Here is a 26035-nt window from a genome sequence, read left to right as displayed (position 1 = left end):
ATATATTTTTAGAATTCATTAATAATCATTTTTTTATACATTGTTTTGTGGTTGAAGGTGAACGAACTAAATCAAAATGTACTGTCAGAGAATTTAATTTCAGCACCATATGTACCTTGTCTCAGTGGCAACCAATATGAACATCGCTAGGGACCTCACAATATTGTCACTGTGACAAGGTTCGAAAAACCTACTGAAATTAAATTCCTTGGCCGTACGTTTTAAAATACACATTTGCATAATATATAAATTCGTCAAACAATCCTTAAATGTCTTTTACAGTACATATGGTGCTACTTTACCGCACTAGTGCGATAATTAGCACATTACGCAACTATATCGAAAATTTAAAGGGCTATATCTACAATAAAACGTTGTACGATACATGTGCGAATAGGTAATTCGCAACTCGTGTCGATTGAAAACACTCCCTATTCTTTATTGGCACTTGTATCGTAATGTACTATTAACAAACTTCATATCGGTACCTAACTTATTATCATAAAAAAACGTCAGTGTCAAGTTTTTTTTATCAGACAAGTCACTTCTGTACCCGTGGTAGGCACTAATATATCAGTACAAGCGAGATGCATAGAAAGTAAGTTACGTAGACGTTAGCGTATATGTCAGTTTTGACACTGTCAGTAACTTGTGGTAAAGGTACAGGAGGCCTAGCCAAGTGATAATTGTTTACAGGAGATGTCAATCGAAACTTAAATACCTAATGTATGAAAATCATCACGTGACTTTGTAAAACCTTTTTCACCTCAGCAGCTCGAACAAGGGTAATTTGCTGCTTAAAAACAATTAGCAAAATTGCATTTTGCTCACTGAGTGAGAGAAAATGGCATTCAAGTGACCTTTATATTCGTATGTCATTTCTACGTGCGGGGCCTAATACTGGTTCGAAATATTTGGATTCTATTCTCTCTGTCCCTTTCACGCCATTAGCAAAAATAAAGATACAAAAAAAGTTCAAACGTAGGAATTTAAATAAAAAAATATATATTATGGACATTATTACACAAATTTGACTAAAGTCCCACAGTAAGCTCAATAAGGCTTGTGTTGTGGGTACTTAGACAACGATATATATATATATATACAGAACCATTCGGTTGACTGCGCCGGAACCTCCGTTTTTGCGCGCACAATTCGGTACGTAGTCAAACGAATAATTATTGAATTTTTTGCACGCAAAAATGCGGTTTGGCTGCGGAGCCGGTCCGCGGCCGGTTCGCTCAACCGTTTTCTAAAGCAGATTTCAATTTCAAATTACTAAATCCTTCCATCTTTCTTCTACATTATTACTGTAAATTTTTGTTGTACAATTTTGGTGAAACTCAATACGCACGATTGGCAATTTTGTCGTTTTGTATTGCCTTATAGACAAGATAAGTAACGAACCATTTATTTATTACATTTTAATAGTTAATTAAGTAACATGTAAATTATACTTCTATTGCTCATAATATATCATAATGTTTAGTATTGTACATTAGAAACTTGTTATCCTTTCTGATTTCGCACAGATATTTAAAGTATAACGGACTTTACAACCCAGATTTTAATAAATAAAAGTTGCCCTTTTAAGCGATGTGATCAGAATGAGGTAAGAAAATTCAATTAACTACCTACTTATATCTTGGCATTTTATATATCTCTTGAAATAAAATAAAAAACTTGGTGACACACGGCCAGCAGACAACATTTTTCGTTTTGAGGTACGAAACCCAAAATACTTATAAGATGACGCAAAGCCAAATAAAGCGTACCTACCTATAAATAGCACAAACCTTTGTTTACAAACATACAAATTCCGAGAATGCAAAAACGGTGTATTATTTCAACATCTACCTAAACGAAGGACTTTGACCAAAGTGACGTCACAATCAGGAGCCTATTTTAATGATGTGACGTCAACCAATTTGCATTAAAGCCATGTAATATCTCTCCGCGAGACGCAGATGAGGAAAAATAATCATAAAATAAATAGTATTTTATACAATCGTGATATAATAGAGAGCTTTTCAGTCGAGTACCGTGTTTTGGCTACGAAGCTTGCTGAGTTGCCTAAGTGAGGTACGAGATCAAAAAGCTTGATTGAAAGTACGCAATTATAGTTTAGTATACGAAACCTTAATTCAATGGGTACAGTCGACAAGTAGAAAAAAAATACATTTTGTTACCAACACAAAAAATGAAGTTTAATGTACTTACAAATCCTACAATACAACGAATAACTCAGGAATTCACAATGCATTATGGGTATAATTCTTATTAAACTGTCAAAACACCAAAAAACAATAGAACCAAAGATTAAAAGGCAATATTTCGTAAATGTAATCATCTAAAAATCGACGGTGCACTCTTTCAGACAAGGTCTAATATTGAAAATAAAAGTCTTAAAACGAAACTTATTTTAAATACACCTTAGCAACACGTTGTGGCAAAATGCATGACCATTATTAATATGTAACAGGCGTATAATCGATACATGGTAGTCACGGTATTCAAATACTGATTTGACAGATTAAGTCGACGGCCGAACACTGCGCGGGCGCGACCAATAGTTTGTGTTGGTAGTGCAGACTACCACTCTTTGCATTGTTGGAAAATTAAGGCTTATTGAGAAACTTCGTAGTTAGTACCAGTACTACATTCATATTAAAAAGATTAAAATATTTTACTAATTAAGAGCTATAGAGCAAGCATGACTTCGAAAGTACCGTTTGTTGATATGGATAAATTATTGCGTCTCACAAAATTTTAAGACAACTTATATACGAGTAGAACATGTTTATGTCCTAGCATATTTTTCGATGTCAATGTCTCTTTATTGACTTGCTAATGCTTTTTTTATGAAACCAAAATTGAATGCCAAAGTTTGGATCTTGAAAATAAAGTCAAGTGAGATTGAAAACTAAAAATGTCTCCTTGTCTAAAGTTCACAAAATATTCATGTACGTGTAACGTGGCTATGTTGGTCTGTGAAACCTGAATGAAGGCATAAATAAGACGAAAAGTCAGCAATTCTGCTGTATAAACACACATTATCAGCGAATACAATGATGTTATCAAATCAACACCGTCTAGCCCGTGTCACTCTGTTTGATTGCAATATCGCTGTGTGCAAATATTAAACTAATCCTTTGCTGATTTTTAACAAGCTGTTTTGCTAATGGATTCTGACTATCCAGCCAGTTAGCAACAAATTGTTTTTTAACCGACTTCAATTTCATAGAAGGAGGAGGTTCTGTATTCGGTTGTGACTATTTTTTTTAATGTACGTTCACCGATTACTCCGACGCCCATGATCCGATTTATGATATGGAAGGCAAACGAGTAGACGAATGCCTAATAGTAAGAAATTTCTGTTGCACATGGACATCTGCAACAGATATTACACTTGTTCGAGAGGTGTTGCCGGTACGTGCCGGTACTTAAAATAGGAGTAAGCTCTTTTCTTGAAGGTTTGAAGGTCGTATCGAATCAGATATACTAGTGTGGAAGAATGAGGAGGCTTTCACGGAGTACTGGGACACAAAGTAATTAATTTGTTGTAAAAAAAGTTTAAGTAAGCTAGGCCATTCAATTAAACTTTCTTTTGGACCAAAAGGATTTCAAACGCATTTGTTTCTTCTCCTCGTATTAACAGTTATTAACATAATTATAATCCGAGTGATTTTGTTATGTCTGACCAATATGTAGGTTATACTGAACAGCTTTTACTATGGAGCCAATCCCGAAAACGCAACAAAAATCATCTGCCTCATACATTTTAACGAATCATTATGTTAATGTTTTCTATTTTTCCGGGGTTAGCGCTACAGTAAAAGTTGTTCAGTATGACCTAAATATCAAACCCTTAGTTTGGTTAGACATAACAAAATCATACTGGTTAGGAGTCTTAATTGTGTTGTGCGACTTTTTATTTGTTGTTGCAACTATTTAGGGAATAACTATTTACTAAATAATTTAGTCGTAATGGTTCAGCCTTTTCTATATTTATTGGTTCTTTTAAATTACTTAGCTTACATACAAAGACACGATACACGACGATGTGTGACACGTAGATTGGCATTCTTGTAGCACACGTTGCGAAATGCAGCGAGATTCCTCTAACCCGTCTGCTATGTTGCTAATGCAGTTTTAAATTGTTATTATGCTTATCTCCTACATTACCTACACTACGTTACTTCCTCGTGTTACTGTCATATGTGGATAGTAAGTTTAATAAAACAAATACGTAATAGCACATTTTTTATTCGAAATTCTATACGACTTTCCAGATCACGCGCGGACGCATGCTTCTTTTATTTTACGTTTTATGACTTGTGTGTGCAGCGCACCAACACGTGTACAAGAGCATCATTCTACATTTATTATTGATGAGTAGCTCGAAACTTTCCTTATATCGCCCTTCATCTATATACTCCACGTAGTCTTCCTCAACACTACCTGCGATTGCCTGGTTTAAAAAAAGTGATTTTCCACATAACAACTGTCTACATCTAATTCCGAATAATGGGAGAGAGGTGTCCAATATTTAGAATTATATAAACAGTTGTTTAGTAGAGAATCTACATGAATTTGTAACCTATGCAACGATTACGAATATTTTCATGGAAGTTTAGATACGGCAAAGGTCTTATAACTAAACGAATAGCTCCACTCTACGTCCATGGGGTCCCAGCGCGCACAAGTTTTGTGCAGAAATCGCATAGCGTCTGGTCGACGTAACAGGTGACCGAAGAACTGGCGGCTTCCTCGCGCAACGTATCAATCAACATTACGATACAACGAGAAAATGCCGCCAGCATCCTTGGTACAATGCCTCAAGGGCCTATTTTAGATTTAAGCTAGTTTTATATCCATTGTGTATATTATTATTGTAAATAAAATGTATATAATTTAATAGCTAACTAAGTGATAACGTCACCAAGTTTAATAAAAAATTACATAATTTGCCTTTTTGTTGCTTTAAAGACAAAGTACGACTTCATTAATTACATTATTTTCTTACTTTCTTATCATACTCTAACTCCAATGATTGGACTCAAATCATGCATATACCTACGTTATGTATGACGCATACGATGTTCTTATACGTAAACGTATAAAAACTCCAATCATCTTCACACCTACGATTAGCTGTACATGCTAAAACCGCAGTTCTATAAGTATCTTCCATGGACTTTGAGACCGAACTTTGGATTCATTTTTTGCTATATTGATCATAGACTTTGGAGCAAAATAGTAATTTCAGATCTCAAAAGAGTTGCTATTACTTATAAATCGGTTGCAAGGAATCGGATTTCCCCAACTTTTATTATTTTTAGAATTGGCTCTGTTATTAGACTTTGATGAAACTTAAATACACCGTCAAGCTTAGAATTATAAAACGAATACGGTCTCTCGGGAAATAATTTGCATGATATAATTTAGCAAAAAAAGAACAAATGAGTTTTTTATGTTACGCAACTGGTTTATACGAAGAATAATAATGATTGAGTAGATAATATGATTTGATCAATCTTTTAACAGTGGCATATATGATGTGGTAATTAGTCAATAAATGATAACCTACACGGCCTTAAACTTCAGAAATATCAGTAGTTTCTGTCTATTACGAAAGGGTGCCCTTTCTAGAAATGATTCAATAATTGATGCCCATAGCGTGATACTATACACCATGCGATTTAACACGTTCAGTTACATATCTACTGTTAATTTAATACACAACTATTTTTATAAAGCCTGTTTATCAAAAAGTGGCCAATATAAAACACGTCTGCACTATCGTCGGGTAGTTTGATGGGTCACTAACACGGTCGACTTGATTCCGAATATTATAGTTATCCTTAAAGTTTAATAATGTATTATTGTGATGATCTTAAACTTCGTTATTGTTTTAATAAAACTTGTGGGCAATTAAGTAGTTCTTCATATCTTAAATTTCGACATGGAAAAACCGAATATTTAACTATTTGACACCCTTTTATGATATCTATGTAACATAACAATGTATAACAATAGAATAAAATAGAATATAATCATTTTTATTCGTAAATAGTATTTTTCGGTGGCCATTTTGTGCGTACCGCTTCAATAGCACGCGACTTCTCTCTAGCCTCATAGACTTTTTGTCTGCGGTAAGCGTGTAGTCCAAGGTCTTCATTGATAACTTTTTTTAGGGAGCTTCTCTTCACAGACATCTGTATTGCCAACAACTTTTGCTTCCGGAAGGGGTTTCTTGCAATTCTCGCCTTCACTGCCTTTATTAGAGCTGGTGTCCGAACGATGCGTGGTCTTCCAGACCTCTTGCGGTCATCGAAGCTCTGTGTACTATTGTATCTATTAATTGTGCGTTAAACTAATTGTTTGTTGATTTTTAGGTTTTCAAGCAAGTTCAAAATCATGTTCGGCGGGTGCCCACATTTGTGCTACGCAATTACTTCGATACGATTCTCTTTTAGGCCCCAATTCATTATAGATACGACGAGATAAACGTTATGTATGGTTAATAGTTATAGCTCACAAATCCACCACATTATGTCATTTTTAATTTTTTCGGTAGCATTTGTTTTAACGGAAATAAAGAGGTTGCAAATCGAGTAACAGAACTTAATTACCAACTAGGTACAAGCTTTGCTTAGTTTGGGGCTAGGTATCGATTTGTGTAAGATTGTACCCAAATATTTAATAATTTATTTATTGCGGCATTTGATATATCATTGAATTCGTTGCCTGCTTAGCTGGCAATTATCTAAAATCGTATGGTATTTGTTGCAACGTCTGTATCAACCATTAAGGATATTTGTCCCCCGCAATATTTCTTTTTATTTCGTCTGTTACTCACTAAAGCGCGCGCGGTAAAACCACTGATACACCGAAAATTCCTGTTTATCATCCCGTTGCATCAACTCGATGACTTCGATGAGGAAGTCTAAAGAATTTAACGCTCGTCTACCTGTTCGTACCGTGTCGTAAAGAAATAATATTTTCGATATAAGTTTTATTTACTTTTTGCCCTGTGAAAAAACATTGGTTTCCTTAAAAGCTTTATTTATTACATCCTATATCTTTAATTGTCGCCAAACTTACAATTAGTGGCTCTGTAAGCTGTAGACCTCGAGCATAACTTAAAATGGAATTATATGGCTCTGCCATTTTGAAACATTTTCAAAAACTAAATGCTTACAGATCGGTTTAGAATTGACCTGCAGAGGAGAACATCCGGATATACGAAAGCATTTTTGCCCAAGCAGAAATGGAGACCTTCGTTAACGCTCGGTCAATAATTTTGCGAACATTCAGCTCAAACGGATACCAACCCGTAGCTGAAAAGTGGTTATACTGGTTATTACATTTTGTAATGGACCGAACTTAATAAGCCCAAAGAGAATATGCTTCCAGTGCAGTAAGGACATTTCCATTTAGAAATTCTAATAAAAAGGTCCTTATTACAGATGAACCATAAGGACCCTTCTCTGAATGGAAAGCCTCATACATTTCCGCGTATCACACACAAACGGTAATTTGGCAGAAACGGCAACACCGTCCCGTCATCATTATTGAATCATAGCGAACTTGATAACGCGGTTCATGAGATCAAGGACGCATTCAATAAGAACCTTCCTGTTTGTACTTACCTCATCATGTGCAGGCGCATAAACGTAACACATTCAAAATTCACCCTTGTTACAATAGCAACACGAGACAAGGCCGGTTTCGTGGACTGTAAACTTAACATGGTTTATAGAACCTTGCCTTGCAGTTTCGATTCGAGTCACGCTTTTCATCGTTGAATTTAATCGGAACAAGCTACACTTCCATGTGGGGAAGAAAATTATACCTTATTAGCTTTTGCCCGTGACTGCGTCTGCGTGGAATTATGATGATGATCAATAAAAAATATTCGATGTCCAGTAAGGTGGTCCACGATTGTATGGAACAAAATAAAATATTTGTTATCTTATCTCTACAAGCCTCCCTTTGTTCTATTATAAAATGGTAGAATACGTGCCAAATTTTGACTCATTTGCTCATAATTTACTGGTCACTCAACATTGCTCTAGAAATTGATATCTCTTGCCATCGAAAAAATAAATTTTAAAAATGGCCGCGAAAAAATACATTATTTATAAATTAATGTATTTTTTCGCAGAATTATTACATTTTGAGCGACCACCGACCACTAAATAATGTTTGATTGTTCTTAAATTTGGTTTATGTATTTTTAATACGTTTTGGACTAAAAAGAACCTTGTGGAGAAACATTTAAAAAAATGTTATTGAACCACCCTATTAGTCCTTCCCCGGACCTCAAATTATCTCCATACCAAATTCGGTTAAGCGGTTTAAGCGTGAAGAGGTAACAAACAGACAGACTTTCGCATTCATAAAGTTAGTAGGGAGGGATGAATAAACCGAGGCCAAGATGGCCATCGTCTATCGACAAACACCAATCGAAAAGTAAACTTGTAAGACAGATGAGACGAAAGGTCAGGATATGATTTCCATGCATTTTCACAGAATATTTAGTACTGCCGTACAGAAAAGAAACTTCCTACAAAACCTAAGGTTGACAGCAATTCAGGGACAAATCACGCTATCTCTTTCTAATGTATGGCACCATTCCTTTCGGCTATTTAGGGTTGTTAAAATTCAAGTCATTATCTTGTATGTGGTTGTGCTCATCACACAAATAAAAATAAATGCCCTTACTGAGATTCGAACCCAGGACCATCCGCTTCATAGGCACTACCCACTAGGCCAGACCGGTCGTTTAAATGCGTCATGTAAATGCGAAAAGCTTTCTTATTGCCATTTCAACAATGTAATTGATCAAAGAGAGGTACAATTGATACATATTCACATCACATTAGCAATATTTATCACTAGACGGGAATGTATCAATTGTTGTCATGTTTCGTGGAAAAATCTTATTAGCGCACGGTACAGTGACATCTAGCGGTGAATTAAACAACTAAAATTATTTACAAATAAAGCTACTACGGAAATACATACAACTGTCGGGCAGAGTTAAATAGGCAAAACTAAGGAGTTCAAATTTATGTCCAATAGAATGTTATTGATAATTGCAGGCCCTAATTATTAGTTAAGTGAACTTTGAGCCCAATAAGTAAATAAGTGCAAAACTTTTTTTATTTTTTTATTTTGTAAGCTTGTAAACAACAAAAAATTGCAAGCATAGTAAGGTGAATCAATTCCCTTGAAGCGTTGCCTTCATGCACGACCGACCATACTGGTTATGACGTAAAAAATAACTCCATCTTTGATTGGAAGAGCAGTTACGACAATTATCTTTGACAGATAGTACAATAAACTGTCTCAAGATTTAATACTGGAATACTAATCGCATTTTGTGGGAAAACAAACTGACATTAATTAGGGATAGAAAAAAACTAAGCGGTTTTCTATATATTAAATACATACAATTATCATATTAGGTACATAGGTATGTACCTTATGTAGGATTAATTGTATACCTACAATAATTTATAGGAATCGTGAACCAATCTTCTCTTATGTAATAGTATAGTTAACTTCATATCAGGAGAGCTTTCTTTTTCACTCAACCAACCCAAGTCGAAAAGGTCACCTGATAATACCCCCTACACAATGGTTCAATTCTTTTTTTGTAAAGAGTGATAAAATAAACTTATTTGTATTTTCATATAAAAAAATAACATATAGTATAAATTAAATTAAATATATTATACTGAACATTTGTTCAGTATAATATATTTTATTTTATTTTTACTTTGTTTAATTTCTAATACATGCAAAATAATCTTATCAAAATAAAGGATCGACTGTGGACAAATCGTTGACGCAGGAAAATAATAATATTTACGCATAATACACGTCATTGCGTATAGGTAATACTCTTATGTGTTTGTCCTTTACAATCTTTTTACACAAAAACACGGAATAATAATCATCGAGAAAATTTTCCCTTGAGCTTGACAGTCACGTTGACAGCGCAAACACCATGCATCACGCAAACGGTGTAAAACAATCCGTCACGCTGTGCAAATTCAAACAGATTATATCATAACATAATATCAGGCACTATGTAATTTGCTACTATGCGATGATACACTCATCATATGCTTTTTTTGAATAACAGCAACACGGCCCGAATTGGAGCGTTTTCTGTTTTATTTTTACATAAGTCTATGTAAAGTATCCCATTCTTCTAATCCACCCGATTAAGTGCAATTTGCGCAGCATAGGTTTTACCTGTCAATCTCTAGAATTGTGTTAAATTCTTGTTTTTTTTCTGGCCTGGATGGCCCTTTAAGACAAATCTCATAGAACAAAACTTGAGCCCAGAAAATCTATATTGGCGCCATCTAGGGAGAGGATCTATTTGAGAGTTGCCAATCCCATTGTTGACGCATGCGTCAAAGACGTCGTCCCGCCATCCCGTTCTGGCGTTTCCCTTGTAGCACCCACTCCGTGGCTAGTTTAGCCCGCCTCTGCGGATTCTTTTAATATCCTAGGTCCTAGGGGAATGCTGGATGTATTTGTTGGTTTTGTCGGTCTATGCAAATTATTACTCCTTACGTCTAGTAATGTGGTCACCCCGTGTCAGAAAAATTATTGTTTTTACCGCTCGTGTACTGCACGTACCGCTCTTTTCGATTTATTCCGGTTCGTAGGGTAAGTGTATTGTTTCATAGCTCAAGGTTGTTGCTCGCTGACCGATTAACCTTGACCAATGGCCAACAGCCATAAGATGGATGGACTGGAACTATTTAGGAAACTAATTAGATATTAATACGCACGCAACCGCGAATTTTAACGTAAAGCTGTACCATAAATGCGTAACACTCTGGTAATCAAGTTAGATTTGATTAATCGTGCTAAGCTAATAGGTCTTATATGTCATTTAGGTTTGCATTAGACTTGAAATTAAATCTCCTCATTATTTAATGGTTTTATCTGAAGTTGGAAGTATAGGTATTATATTTCCGAAGCTAATTCACCGAATTTGGCGTCTAGTTTTTTGGATTAAGGCGTTAGTTTTCGTTGTGTGTCAAAAACACACGTCCATACCAAGGTCTATAAATAAGGTACGTCTTGTTAGCACAGACTGGACAGTCTTGTCATGAATTAGACATATCGGTTTAAAGATGCCTAAAACAATGACTTTTTCGGCCTGATTCGCACTTTAATACACGTCAGAAATTAGTTTTAGCTACTTTTGACGTACATATTAAAGTTCGAATAAGCCGTTACTGTTTTTGCAGCGTTTCTAATAAGATCTATCTACGATATTTCTAACGTCAAAGTGACATTGGTTGCCCGAATCGAGCTGCTTCTGTCAATTATACGACATACAAACGATATCTAAATGAGAACTTTTCTAAACTTGAATTTATCGTTGTCCTATCTCATCTTTCGAATAGGGCCGAGTTTTTTGAATTGTCACAACTTTGAACGCAATCTAAAATTAACACCTAGCCAAAACCAATTAACAGAAACGTACATAATATAGTTACGTACTGTCACTTAACTTGTCACTCGTTCTGGAACGAGTTATCTTATTGTTAATTGAATTTCTTAATTCAAGATTAAATGGATCGCATGATTCACTAATTGTTTTTACTTTACAAGTGGAATCCGTAAAACCCCGGATTTGATAATTATTTAATTGAACATTAATAAACCTTTTAAATAAAATTATTGTGATTCAATATTTTGGATGACTAATACCTACCTAGTCTCTTTCTCTCTCTTTTCTCTTTGATCCAATAAAATATAATGTTTGAAGAGTTAACTAGGGATAAGAGCACTATCAACTCATGATTCAGGGAATTCAAGGGAAAATATTATCCGGACGAAGACATTAACTCATTGATTAAAAATCTTTGAACATGGTTTAAATTTGTTTAAACTCATGCTCATTATTCTTCGCGGCTGTGTCTAAAACTCTAAAGTCCGTACAGCCCTCATGATAGTCGACCTCCATTAGGAGATGGCACTGCACTGGAAGAAGAAAAAAACTCATTTTACGTTTGTTTTGTTACTATTATTCAAAACCAGATAATCCACGATCGCCTTCCGAAAGAGCTGATTTCGGTCCTCGAGCTCCGTTTTGCCGACCCCTGGCAGACAGGAAGCTGCACCTATTTGCACAAACCCTCAGTGGACAGGTAAATTAAATTGATAGGTAGGTTGTTAAGTTCACATGCAATTGCATGTAAGAAAACCATAACTCTAGGCTGATATAGCGGCACGTAGGACACAGTCAAGAAAAGCAGGTTTAATGCCGGTATATTCATCTATAATCCATTTGATTAAAATTTAATATAATATATAATATAGGTACATAGTTGAGCCTTTTGCTCTTACATTTTTAGTTGTATGTACGTTACTGCGAGCTGTTGTTGCCCTGTTTGGAATTTTTAATATCAATTCAAATAAGTAATTATATTGTGTAATTGTGTTAACAGAGTCGTTTTTAACTCTAGGCTAACACAAAAGATCTGCTAGAATACGGGTAAGCAAATCATCATACCTCATCTGCTGCATGCATCTTATTAGCCGTCCGAAAAATAACATTTAACCTGAGGGCTCTTTGAAAATCTTGAAACTGCATGATTCTGTTTTCTAGTCACGTTAGCTGTTTTCTGGCCTTAGCTAGAAACCGAGTAAGATGTCGATCTAGTTATGACTTGTCATGTGATCATTCCAGAATAGGTAGTAAGCATATAATTGTTAGTGAGTATTAGATAACTGCGATCGAGTTGTTGGGTTGCCGACATTCTTGTTAAATGAGTTTAATGCTTAGGGAAAATAAGTAAGCACAATTATAATATGATTGCTACTAATGGTGCAATGCAATGAGGTCGGTCATTTACGACTTTTACCTTTTAAAATGAATAATCTGTTATGTTTTTGCAAGAACCACATGTTTCTGCAATTTAACCGTAGATTTTAATTCATCTTAATAATTATAAATTAATCTAACCATATATTAAAACCTAATGGCTGCCCAGTGAGATGGCCAGTCGATGGTTATGGCTCTCTACACGATGGCCCAGCGCTGGATGAGCGAGAAAGCCATGCGATGGTTATTGCTCCTCTACACGATGGCTCAGTGCTGGTTGAGAGCACGCACTATAGAATGGGCCACGTATAGATGCGTACGCATCATCGCTGGCCCACTACCTTTGATGTGCGGCCGAAAAATCGACACCGCGACCATCCCATCGCCATCCAGCCGCGCCATAAGCCATCCGACACCACTACCCTCTCGACACGCTGGCCCATCATAGTGGGCCAGTATGATGGCCCATCGTATAGAGGAGCCATCACATAAAAATTGCTTCTCATTATACCCCTCATGAAGCAAAGGAGCCCAGTATCTTGGTCGCTTTGCTATTTAAGTTTGGAATTTGCAGGTTTTTGAATGTGTAAGTTCAGAACTGAAAACCAAAACCACCACAAAAATAATTTCAAGAACACGGTATTCTCTATAACGTCACTTCTCTGCCGGATAATATAGCGGGCTTTTTAATATTAAGTTAAAACTTAAACTCAAATTACCATTACCATTTGTCATAATCATAAATTATATAGAACCACCTAGTAAATGATCGATCAGTGTCTTTATCACATACTCGTAGCAAGTTATGAATGCGTTACGAGTAACAAATAACAATAATATAATGCTGTAATATTGTTCAACCCCCACGGAGATATACGATAGCAATCACCATTACAGTAAATAGGTTTATATTGTTTAATAATACGTCACACAACACACAAGCCATGATGTTGAACCTACCTATCTCAATATTATGACAAAAGCGTGTTAGTTTTTGCATACCTATTCACTACCAAGTTACGAGAGCAATTTAGTGATAATAGATTTTTTGTGGCAAAAATGCCGGCCGACGCTAGGTGGATGATGATGAAATTACTTTTTTGGACTTTGTTTAGTATGCAATTAATTTTATGGTGCAACGAGCTATTTTCTTTTGTAGTTACAAACATCGGACAGTGTAAACGCAATGTAGCAGGAGCGCAACTGAGTGGTTTTCAATTACACGCCAAGTACTAGTACAAGTGCTTGCTGCATCTAGTTCAATATAGTGGTCTGTGGTGCGTATTTCATTATGGTATTGTTCGTTCTGTAAGTTGAAAAGTTCTCACTGGTATTTACCAAAGAAATCTGTATCTTAATTGAATTCTATTACTTCTTTTTATAAGCCTATAATGTATCGTACGTTAACGATATTTTTACGAAACCTGTATTTAAATATCATGGTTATACATATTCCAACCTATTAATAAGACATCTACGTTGACTGGTCAGTTATTGTCATGAAATTTTACATATAATTTTATTTTTATTGCCATCGTTTAAAATAGTACGAATATCAGATCATTATTTTATTCTCTTTTTCATACTTATACAATACAAAATCAAAATATCTTTATTTTGCATACAACTATACTAATAACAACTGCTTAATTGACATATATTAGTTATTAGCAAATTCGATTAGAACTCGCCCATCTTTTACTACGATAAGCACAACCATTAGCTGAATAGGTCAGGTGAAATGGCCTAAGGGAGAGGCTCTGACGCAAAAGTCAAGGTCGCTATTCTATTACACCACGCCCAAGAAGATCTTAACCGACGAGGGTTCCATTCAAATCGCTCACCGGATTTAGGAGAGCCTACGGCAAACCAGTTTCGGAATGCTGACCGATGATAATTTTTGAACATATCGAGCTCACGCTACACTGGTTTTTCAAAGAATTAGACTTGTCAGCACTCACGCAACTAATTGATATAACTCGAAATAGACTAGGTATATACGCTCTTTTATTTTTGTATAGTACCCAAGGGCGGGTATCGTAGCAATTTACTTAATGTCCCGTTGATTGCTGTGTCGTTTGATTTGAATTTTAGGTGCGACTTCTAACAATATAGATAGTGAAGACACATTAGTTTGATGCGCAATTACTTTAAAGATAAGACCTAACACTTCACGTTGCTTAAAACTTAGTTTATTGGGTTGTTCTCAATTTTGTGGAAACTTCAAACATTTTGTTCTGTTGAACAGGGAATTGTACTTAAAAACAAACCTTAATCATATTAATACCAGGTAACTCTTCGTCACCAAATAAAAATAAGCAAGGAATTTCTGGAAACAACAATGCATAACATTTAAGACAAACATAGGAGATTCGTACCCTATAGATCGAATAAGAGAAAATAATTAAATTTAAAACATAAATACATAGTAAGAAACAATCAGGTAAAGTCCCCTTAAAGAACACGTTTAAATAATCATCTAGTCCTGTATTATTTAAGTACTCACAATATATTTACGACCATCGCTATTGAATTGTCAAAGAGGCTTACCAGCCTTAATTAGCTTTAATAACTACACGAGAGTTCTAAAAACATTCATATTGACAAATTAAACATTTACATGACTTTACATTTTGTTTACTTCCTTGATATTTGCAGCCGAGAATACGCACTAGTACGGTAAGTAACGAGTGGGAATAGTTTGTTTACTTAACAGTGATTTGTATAATGTCTAAAGAGCGTTTTTTAGTAAGATTAATTTGGCAAATGATGGTAGGAGTGTATGCTAGAAATGGTGGTAGGAGAGTAACAAATGGTTCTAAGTATTACCGTTGACGGGCGCTGACCTTACGATATCTAAATGTTGTATATGTAATACGTAAACGTGATTTCTTGACAATTGCATAGAAAAAATCACGGACAAAGGCTAAGAACGGACCTAAACAATTTATATCAAAAGCTAAAAATATGAAAATTGCTGCTAATAAAGGGCAATCTTGTTTTTCATCGGACTCATCGATTTTTAGCGCTCCGTACAAAACGTTGTTCACGGAGCTCTTATGGAATTACTTCGGTCTTGCAAATCGGTTAAACGCTTTTTTTTTAATTAATTTTGTATCAAGCAGAAACGTCAAACGATTCTATTAAGCTTCAAACCACATTCTCCAGTGGTCGTGGGTTCAAGTCCCACCCAAGACAGTGTAACCCACATTTAATTTTCTTTTTGTTAAATCTTAATAAAAATTTAAAATCCCGGTTCGAACTTTAAAATATGTACCTACGTCAAATATTAGGTTACGTATTGACGATTGGACGTTTTATATTCATACCCACTTTTGTCGTAATTTTTTTGTTACGTACCTATTCTTGAATGTTGCACATTTAAAGTGTTGGATAAAAAAAGGATTTTTGTTGATTTCTATGGTCTCGTACCAACTCAACTAGTAACCCTTATAGTTTCATGCAAGTTGGGATACTCTTATGATCATAAGGAAAATAGGGATTAAAAACAAAAAATATTAATGTGCTAATCCACGAAAAAATAACTTTGACTAACTAACTTTAACTTTCTTAGAGTTTTGTACTTTTGGTGGTGGGTTGTTATATTTATTTGCGTATTAAAAAAAAATATTAATTGCATATAAAAACACGCAAGTATAACGGGTTAGCACTGATTGACTAGCACGTTATCTTTTCGCGGATTAGCAGTCATATTTTTTGTTTTAATTAGTATGGATTTTCGCAAAGTAACGCCTGATTCTACGCAAAGTTTTTTTAGGCAAATAGGGAGAAGTGGAAAATTTTACGTGTTACTTAATTTCATGACTTAATATTTTTATGTAGGTACCTACAGTTTTCAACTACCTAACTATTTGAACTTAATCCTAATAAATAAATAATTGGGGACAATCATATACAATCACATTACAGTCATATAAAATCACAGGTATATAGATAAATACATACTTAGACACAGAAAAGATCTATAGCTCAGGATCAAATATTCGTAATAAATTAAAATACCTTGTCACTAAAATAAATTAATCCGGAAAGTGGTGAAGGTTCAATAAAACTTATCGTACTATAAAAAACATACCAATTGCTGTTTTAATGCATTTTTCAGATGTGCACCAGGAAATCTCCATTTCACCTTCACAAATCACCGAGAAAGGAAAACCAATTGATAACGCGTAGCTCTCATTGTTTCTCTTTTATCAATCACTCATGACAAGGACACGACGCGCAATCTGTTATTTTATACATTTCAAGGTTAGTTCAAGAGAAAAGCTTGCTATCATCGACTGCATCGTCTTTCAGGCCTATTCGAACGTACACTGACAGAATTATATTTGAATGATGACGTTTATTTATCGTGCACCTTGCTGGCGCCAATATGCCTATGAACAGATAAGTAAGAGCGAAATGCACGATAACTGAATGATTTAATTCTGATGTCAGTGTACCTACGTTCGAATAGGCCTGTTTGTTACTACAAGGACTCATAAACAATAATCAGCTACTCTCGTGACGATAGCGACTCTTTCGTAGAAGATATTATTTTTGTTTGTGTCAGTAGACATTTCTGCAACTTACGGCTTACGGCTTACTTTTCCTATAGTTACACGGGCTATACCCTGTTAGTAATGTGGCAAATACAATATTAAATATTTAAACACTGACTTCATACTCATTGAAACTCAGTTGCCAATATTACACGGGTGTATCCTGCTAATGTGGCAAATACAATTGTCTAAGTGAGTTACGAGATTGAAATACTTCATTATATAACTATTGTATACAATACTTTTTCTACGAGTCATCTAAAAATTTTTTTTTTTGCTATAAAACCTAAATTATTAATGCAAGTTGGTAAGTATCTCAGTAGACAAAAAAGTAGTACAAAAGACATAAACGCGCGAGAAGCCCGTCCCCCGTATAGGCTTTACTATAGGAGCGCAGCGGTACGTGGTTGTTAATTTTTTTTAATAGCTGACAACATCATATCGAAATTAATATTATAGTTGAGTTGGGAGCCCATACATGAAAAGTACGCAATTATAGTTTGGTATAAGAAATCTTAATTCTAAGAAATAAAAATGAAAACACTGGCTTCATACTCATTGAAATCATTATAAGTTACCAAGATTTTATGTATAAATCAATTATTCTCACGTGTCTGCTCCTTGTTACAAGTCTTAATACTCTGATTAATAACAATGTGTTTACTTTAATCCTCCACATAGAAACATCGGTAGATTATCACGTGCTCCACGTGTAGACAATGGTACGATATCATCAGCTCGAGAGGCCCTTTAGCCACTTAGCAAGCTTTTGACAGACCTTGGCCCTTTTTGCCAATATTTTTCCTTAACAAGTACCTAGTTATAATTTTTTTTAACCGACCGTGGAAAATTTAGCACATTTATAATAAAGATATAATCTTGAGTTTTATAATGATTTAATTGATTATAACGCTAGCAGTAGCTTAAAGCGTAGATTTATAGAGGATTAGCTATTCGAATTTCAATAAATAACCGTGTCACATTGACAGATGTTTCATGCAAATAATCTGTAGGAAAAAACCTGTTGAAAAATTACAAAGAATTTAATTTCATCACTTTGTTTTTTTAACCAGTTGTGCGAGAGCATTACGTATATACCATGTGGAAAAATTTGTTTGTGGATTATTTTTCACGTGAGCATATCTAAGTAATGTAATAAAAAATAACGTACTTAATAAGTTATAATATTCGTTACTAATTCGAAATATTTTGCTGCGTACTTTATGTACATTATATTTTGCTGCGTATATTTCTGCAATCAGCGTGCAGAGATTTAAATTCTTCTGTTCATCATCATCATTCGTTTCACTTCTAGTACGCCACTTGTCCCGGTCCTGAGCCAATCTCATCCAGAAGTGACCCGCAATCTTCCGAATGTCGTCCACCCAACGAGCCAACGGACGCCAGGGGCTTCTTTCATCCGAAACCGGCCACCACTCCGTACAGCTGTCTCAGTCAGAGTTTACGCTAAAACTAAATATCAATATTTTTTAACAAGGAATTGTTTAGACATTCATTTAAACTTATTAAGTTAATTTATGAGGCGAACAACCCATACGTTGCTAGCCGTAACGCGGTTCCTTGCCAAGCCTCCTAATATTTTACGTATCTTAAAGTACGAATCGCGGCGTAATTCTTTGTTTTAACGAAATAACAGTTTTTAGTATGATTACACTAAACTTCATGCTTACAATTTGAAGGAGACATCTAACCAAAAAATAACTAATTATTATAGCATTTTAACTAAAATATGTTTGATGGAAGTTTATGATTTTTATGAATAACGGCATAAGTGTTTACATGAGTAGCGCTACTGAATCAAAGTGCAGTCGGGCCGTTTGAGTGCCTTTCATTTAAAAGATAAGACTTTGTTGCACCTGCTATCAACAGACTAGCAAACAAGCAAGCAAACTAATGAATAACAATTTAATAAAACACTTGAATACACCTTGTTTATATGTACTTGATAATAAATTAATGATTATAATTGTATTTAGCGAATGTAATTCCTTTCGTGTACACGTTCGAACGCAACTTTGTCAGAAATACTTTGACAGAGATAGTGATATCTCCGTATTCAGACAGATATAGTGATCCCCCGTATTCACATACTTACTATTTTTTTGAATCATATTCTTCAATAAATAAAATATATTCAATATATGGAATAATGTAATTATTCATGTGTGTACACGCAATTAATATATTAACGATGTGATTATAAATAATATATGATCATATACTTAATGAATAGTTACGTACGCATTTATACGCTTTTGTTATTTAATTCACAATTAAGAGTGGGTATAAAAAGTGAGTATAAAGGGTTTATATAAATAAAATAGTTCATTTATACACATAAGTGTCTTGCATTATCAAGAAAGTTATAGTCACGTTAGCAATTTAAGAAACCGCCACATTTACTAGTAAAAGATACATCAAAATAATACCCTATTGTGAACCCAACTAATGGCGGCATAGTGTCGTAAAATTTACCGCCTATAAACATCAAAGAACCTGGAGCGAAAACGCAAACGTAGAAATCGAGGTGTGCTGCGAAATGGCCCGTACAAAATCAAACAGCAAATATCTAGGGAAAGTCGCACTTTGCGCTAAGTACGACATTTATGTAGAATTAAGCACTCCTTTTTATTTAGTTATTTGGCGAGAAAGCATCAAAACATCTTCAAATTACTATATTAAGATATAGTATTTTTCAAATTATTCATGTGTGTAATTCTATGTATGTAACTATATCACTTAATACTTATGTCAACATATTGATGTATGAATCATCTTGAGTATAAAGTACAGTTAAGATAAGTCATTGATTATCTTATTAATCGATTTCTTAAATATATTGTTAGTATACACTCCGAAGTATGTCGACCAACGTATGATATGCACAACATAAAAAAAACAACTTTTAATACTTATAACTTAGCAAAAATAAATGAAGCGAAGTTGTGCACGGCACGGAAGTACAAATAAAAGATTGATCGCTGACCTGACCTACCCAGGTATATTTTCGACTGTTTTAAGGAATACCACGCGATTAGGTGGATCACGGAATTATTTGTATATAAAAATAAATACTCGTTTACTTACAATATTCAACGCAATTAGAAATCTGTCCAATAGTAGGTAGCTGAAGCGATCGACATCAAAAGCAAAGTGATTTGTTAAGATTTAGTTAGTGGAAACTCGTTAGGATCGCATAGCTATTTATCTCTTAAAGCTAAATGAAAAGTTATAGAATGTTAAAGTTTTAGCTAAGAATATTACAAAAGTAATGTAAAACTTTATACTTAATCAGATTTTATGAAAAAATTAGTAGAGCATAGTTGAAGAGCTTTTAGAAGGAAATGAAAGCATGAGTACATTTTACTATCGTACGGGCTGTTCCATTGCTATTTTAAATCGGCCTTCAAGCCGCTAAAGAGAGGTACCGGGCTGCCCTACGCTTATTTCCGTTAATAAATGAAGAAATGTAAATACAGAGTTATTTTAGGAACCTGCAACAATGACTTAAGTAATTATTATTTTGTAGGTAAGTTTAAGTTCAAGGTAAACCTTGATTTTAGGACAAATAATATGTAGTCGAGAGTAACATAATTCAATTTGGAAGTAAATTCTGTAAATACACACTACAAACCTTACATGATTCAAACAACCATTTGCCGTTATCGGTTAGGAATTTTGAAATAAAACGATTGATGGTTATCAGTGTCAAGCTACGGGTACCTGCAACGTATAACAGGCAAAGTATGGCAAGATGTATTTATTTACTTAGAACTTATTTGCATTTTTAAACAGACTACTAGTTCTATTTTTGTTATTGTAAGGTTTGATGGCTTCTAAATATGTCATGTGTCTGGATATATCCGGCCATGGAAACCCAGGCTACAAAGTTAACGAATCAACGAGGGAGTTGCGAGGGGGACATAATGCCTTCCTCTGACATTGATCATGAACTAAAGAGATTGAAGGATACGAGTATGTGATCCGTGTGGATTCATATCAATTTTATTTTAACCGAATACTGAATTAGAGAGTGAAAGTATTTTATATATGTGTATGTCAATATCATTCAAAATTAAGTTATATTACGGTACCGATAAAAACGAACGTTATTCAAAATGTGTGAATTAAGTCATATAGCGGCTTGAAAAAATAGGGACACTATTTGTAACTACCATAATGAACGAATACTTTATTCAACTCTGAATCAATAAAAACAACATTTACTCGTACTAAAATGGCCCGTCTGAAAATATGAAAGGAGTAATTTACTTATATAAGGTGCTAACAAATTAGCTACTAATATTTTATAGCTACCAATAATTTTATAGTACTCTGCTCCTGGATTATATTTAAGTACGAAACATTATAGGTTTCATTATGTTTTTTTTTTTTTGGAGAAAATTGGAAAACTGCTCCGTATAAACACCCTAATAATGAGGTAGGTAAAGCCCGACCAGAAATATATGATTATTGTCAAGAGGGCGCGTCTATTCTTTCAGTTCAATTTAGTATGAAAAATTTAGGTATATAGGTCAGGCTTTAATTAAATGACACCTCATTGAACAGATTTTTTTTTTACCTTTTTTACCTAATTCTTAACTGGCCACTTTACGCTAATAAATCAAATGACACGTTGATTATGATATTTAAGACGTTTTTTTCCTATTTTACTCCTCGCCAATTTTAGCAAGGTGGATCCTGCCAATATCAAGGTGTAGACTTTTGATATTTAAGACGTTTGTTGACATGACAGAAAGTGTTAAACATGTTGTCAGTTAAATGCACATGATGATTATTTTTAGATACATTAATAATTTATTTTTTTGTTGGGTAGATAAATTAAAACAAAAAAAATATATGAAAAGTTTTCTTAATTTATATATATAAAGTTATTTTTTAAATGTAAAGTACCATCTTTGAAAATCTCGGCAACTTATTTGTTAGTAGGTACCTTATAATTTCGTATTGGTATTATACTTGACAGATTTAAAAAGGTAACACAATATTTCATGATTTACACCCATAAAACACAACGATGACACCGCCGTGAGCGTGTCACATGTAACGTCCGATACCATTTCAAATTGGACCTTCCCAAGGCCGCGGCGAGCGTGACGAGGTGATGCATGACACTTGCGCGAGCGCACGCTACCCGGGGCTCGATTCTGATTTAACAACTTGTTACGGTTTTGATCTTATTTTGATTCGACCTTGAAGATCACTTAGTGTTGCCATGCTTACGATAATTATCGTACATGTACGATAATTTCGGCTACGGTACGATGTAGGTACGTTCCAAAGAGCATTATCGTACGCAAAAATACGATAATTTCAGCCCTTGGACGATGCCACCTAAAAGTCTAGTATTTAAACCAAAATATGACACTTTTCCTTCATAAATAAGCTAAAATTAGCACCTTTTGAGTGTGCGGCTTCTGGGTGTAAGTCAAAAATGTCGAAATTTCCTGTAAACCGTTTGGTTCTATCACAAAAATACACAAAGATAAAACCATTTTTTGCGCAATTTAGACGAATTATGTTTTCTTTCATTAGGTATTGGAAATTTAAGCTTAATTTGTAAGAAATTTTTGGGGTAATGCCTTATTGATAGGCGTACAATTATTTTTTTTAATCTTATACCTTTAAACGAGCAATTCTGGTATATATATATATATTTATATGTGTGTTTATATGTATTTGTGATCTCGAAAACGGCTAACGATTTTGCTGAAATTTGGTATTGGGGGTATACAATCGATCTAGATAAGTCTTATGTTTGGGAAAACGCGTGTTTTCGAGTTTTCATGTGTTTTTCTTTCGACGCAGAATATGGTCGCTAATTTCGTGTTGCCGGTCACTGTCCGTCTGGCCCAGCGGGTTAAGACGCGGACTGCTAGAAACGAGTGTTACGGGGTCGAATCTCGCCCGGTGACTAACTTTTGTTTTTTTTTTTATATGTTCAAGTTTATATATAAGATTATCACCTATACACCACCATATTACAATATATAGTTATGACCGAGCAAAGCTCGGTCGCCCAGGTACTGGTATATCAAATACGATAATCTCTTCCGCTCACCTGGCAACACTGATATCACTCACGCTAATTGATGCATGCGAAATGAAGTGGTGTTTGTAATGCGCGCCAATCAATAAGACGATCGTCAAGGTCGTTTTAAAACCAGTTTAAAACTATAAGAAGCTGTTGAATTAAAATCGGCCTCCCGGTGTTACAATCAGAAGCCGCATTCAAACTTAACTTATCGTTTGCTTATCGTTTTGTTGGGAGCGTTTCACGAGTGAAGTACGACTGTCGGAGTCTTCTGACTTTTGTATTGCTTTAATGCAATGGGTCCCATATATACGTTTGATTCTAAAAACGAACCTGAACGATTGATACCATTTATAAAAAATTGTCATCTAGCCTATTGTACGTTAGAATTGGCCACCTGCACTTGTTATTTGCGTGCCATGGGAGCACCTGAACCTGATACACTTCTTTTTCAATATTTTGGATTGTTTTCGGTCGGACATGCTAACAATTTTGAAGATGCTAAAAATTAACTAACTTTAAATTTTAACTCGCGTGTCTTAGTCACTTGCGTAACATGTTTCGGAGAGCTTAGGTCTCTATTTTCAAGCACTAACAATGTATAAGCATTGAGCAGCGGTCACAATGCCAGCGCGCAGTGTACCACATCTTCGGCTCTCCGAAACGTGTCACGCGAGTGAGTTAAACCGTAAAATTAGATTAGTGTTGTTCTGACTCATAATAGTTTAAATTCAATTATGCTAACTATTCTTTGTAAGGCATACAAAAACTGAAAACAATGTACTTAATTTTTTACCGCTCAACTAGTGCTCATGTTTTATGCGTATGTTCTGTTATTAATAGAGTACTCAATTAAATACCAAACCATTTTACAAAATCGCAACACATTCACATTATTTCTATAAATTTGCTGCATTTAGTCATGGGTAATGTATGTCCCACAGCTTCTCTGTACGCCGTATGTCAATTACACGTACGTCAATTTCACGGATGAGTTTGTTGTGCATGCGATGATTTGACACATTACGGTCTCGGTGTGAATATGGGCTTTAGCATAGAATAAGTAATAATATTACCATACAGAAATGACTTTTTTTACAAAGCCGATGTTTGACAGCAATTCAGGGACGAATCATTGGTGCGCTGTCAACGTCAAGCAACGCCACAGACTATATATAAGACCAAATGACACACATTATCTTATCGGTGGTTGTGACGCAAAGGAACGTCAAGTTATTATTATAGCCAACCCCAATAATTGCTCGTTACAACGCTGGGCCGAACGTAGCCAAGTGAACCCGAAAGGTTCATTGTCACCCCACTGGTGAAAGCTATGAACAATATATGATCCTTGGTATGGCAATATTATTTAGGCATATTCCTCCCGCCTAAAAATAAGATGGCAGTGAAATAGCTAAAAAAGTCGCTTAAGATATATTATGTTGAATAAGTTGAAGTATGCAAAGTTTATGTTCGATGTATATTTAGCTTACCAAGAGCTCTGCCAAGACTGTCAAGGTGGTCTTTCTGACTAACCAGTGATATTACAATACTTTATCATTATTCTAGTTCGTGTCATCCACGATGACGCGCAGATTTGCCAAATCTAACCTTTAATAACATGACAATACGAGTCAAGGCACGCGTCGTCGTGAATTACACGATCTATCAAACTCTAATGTACAATATTGTTAGTTTTTCCAGTACCTAGTTTAGGAAAATGGAATATAGGCAATTGCAAATTACTCCACTACGATTGATATAAGGAAGAAAGTCGGATTAGCTACGCCATTTATAACATATGAATTCACACTGCTCTCTGATTTGTTGGATTTGTCTTTGCCCCGATTAGCAGAATAGCTATTAAAATATCGGAAAAAATCACAAAAATATGATGAAGTTTTCCTCATGGTCGTACGGAGCATGTTCACGTGTCGGCAAATCTTTAAATTTATTTCTTCTTGCGCCTAATCAGAAAGCTCATCTACAGCTAAGCAATTGAAAATACATTCATTGACTGCCTTACGAAGTTCTTCGGGACTGCTAGTAACCAATATACATAATTATGTCGTCCTTACTTTATAGGAAAATCTATGAAAGACTAAACATAGAAATAAACTCCTCTGTCGCAGTGACCTAAATTGTCTTGGCCTCCAGGCCTCGGAGGAGGAAGAAAAATAAATATGGTTTAAATTAAAATTTATTTTATATATGGATGTGATGTGAATCATCCTTTTTTTGTACAGAAAAATCTACTTTGTCTTTTAGCAAACAATATAAGGTTCGAGGAAATGGTGGTCATAAACGCGACTAATGACGATAGATAGAAAAAAGTGTGTGATCTAACGAAATGCGTAATCATCAACTTAAGTACGTACATATGTATGGCTTGCTTTGGAGCGTAATAACATTGATATCGTAGTGAATAAGCCTCTTTTATCGCGCCTTATAATCATCTGTAAGCCTAAAACGTTCGAACAATGACACAATAAAAGGATTGTGACAACGCTTAAAATCAAACCATAGTTT

At 34.8% G+C, this 26035-nt stretch overlaps 1 protein-coding gene across 3 annotated transcripts in view; it reads right to left on the bottom strand.

The window, feature by feature from the left end:
• Positions 1-26035, bottom strand: part of LOC133533636 (uncharacterized) — a 279945-nt gene that overhangs the window by 161067 nt on the left and 92843 nt on the right. The gene's annotated exons all lie outside the window — the stretch shown is intronic.

The sequence above is a fragment of the Cydia pomonella genome, unplaced genomic scaffold (genome assembly GCF_033807575.1).
Source record: "Cydia pomonella isolate Wapato2018A unplaced genomic scaffold, ilCydPomo1 PGA_scaffold_186, whole genome shotgun sequence".
Taxonomy (NCBI): domain Eukaryota; kingdom Metazoa; phylum Arthropoda; class Insecta; order Lepidoptera; family Tortricidae; genus Cydia; species Cydia pomonella.
Note: the sequence above shows the minus strand (reverse complement) of the source record. Positions and strands in the feature narration are given on the sequence as shown.